We start from the raw sequence: 1693 nt of genomic DNA on the forward strand, positions 1-1693 counted from the left end.
ATCTAAAGGGGGAGAGGGGAGTGCAGTAAGGGCGAGTTAGCGATTTTAGCATTGGTGTTGGAAATGGCATTAAAACATGCCATTGTTGGAGATCAGATGGAAAACCCTAGGCGATAAGCGCAGGCACAAATCCTGTCATCTAATCCTTCTCTCCAGACGATGGTGCCTCACCCGCCTGGTTAATCCGCATTTTGGTTCCGTCCATTGTAACTTAATTCCCAGTTGAATGCATTCTCAATTAGGAGGGACAAGTTAAATGAACGGTGAGAAGTGAGTATGCGAAGATGCCAATGGTTATTTTTAAGTACACAATTTGTAGTATGGCCAGAAGACAGTGTGGTGGAGGATCAGAAAGATCAATCAATCTAATGACTATTGAATTTGTTGATATAAGGTACAGTCTAAGTGTATGGTCATTAAATGAGTGTAGGAATTTATCCTACAGAGATGGATCTGTTAGTATGCTCTAACAACGAAAACATACAGATGTGGGGTGATCATGGAGGTATTAGAAGGAAGAGAAATATTTTGAACGATGAGGAATTAGGATAGGGCACAGAAGAGAGTTGAGGCTTGGGGGACGCCGGATTCCAAGGGGCAGGTCGTAGCATTCCTGCCATCGCTGAGGATAGAGCATGGTGGAAAGGGTGTGGCTTGAAAAAATATAGTGTTCTGAGGAATGTATAAGAGCTGCGCCCAGGACAACCTTTTCCAATTCCCTTAATATTGTTCAGTGCGTCCAAGGAATGATGACTTAATCTGTGTCGACTGAAATCACATCAGGCGCACAAGGGTGAAACCACCAGGTATGCTCACGATTTCTATAGAACCACAAAACACCCAAATAAAGTTTTATCCCATTTCACATTAGGAAAGTAAATTGCTCAATTCAAGTCCTGAGAAAAACAATCTACTTGTGATAATCCTGCCGTTTTGTGTAAGTACAGGAACATCAGTGCAAGGAGCATGACATCAATAGATCAGTCGGTTTTTTGCGTTTCTAGTAATTGGTTCTTGTGGCATTTTTAATGTTTTGTATAGGAAATAATGATAAAAATCTTTCACTATTACTCTCAAATGGAAGGCAGTGCACAGGGGCGCTTATGACAGCAAGGGTGGGGTACCGATAATAGTTCCCTTAAAGCGGCAACATAGGGAAAGATCAGGGTGAAGAAGGTATATAGAAGACTTGTCTTCATCGAGCAAGGCAGTGAATAGGAACGGATTCGAAGAGGCATAGAGTGATACAGTGTGGAAACAGGCCAAGACCACTGGCCACACCGGCCAACATGCCCCCAGTACAAGTCCCACTTGCCTGTGTTTGGTATCATATCGCAAAAACTGGTCCTAGCAATGACCTGTTAAGGTTTCTTAAAGGGGGATAGTCCAGGCCAACTACCTCGTGGCAGCGTGATCCTACAGTCCCACCTTGCAGTGGAGCAAGTTACCCTATAGATTCCTATTAAATCATGTCCCCTTCACCTCACTAGTCCTCTGGTACTTGATTTCGTCCTCTCTGGCAAGAGGAACTGCCCGCTCTATTCCTAGCATGATTCATACACCTCAATAAGATCACCCATCAGGTACGTGAAAACAAACTCATGTCTGAGACTATTTGCAGTTAGTTGCCTGTTATACAAGCAGTGTTAAGATAGAGGTAGAAAGGTTGGAAGTACAACAAGAGATCAGAACA

The sequence above is a fragment of the Leucoraja erinacea genome, unplaced genomic scaffold, assembly GCF_028641065.1.
Source record: "Leucoraja erinacea ecotype New England unplaced genomic scaffold, Leri_hhj_1 Leri_674S, whole genome shotgun sequence".
NCBI classification, from domain to species: domain Eukaryota; kingdom Metazoa; phylum Chordata; class Chondrichthyes; order Rajiformes; family Rajidae; genus Leucoraja; species Leucoraja erinaceus.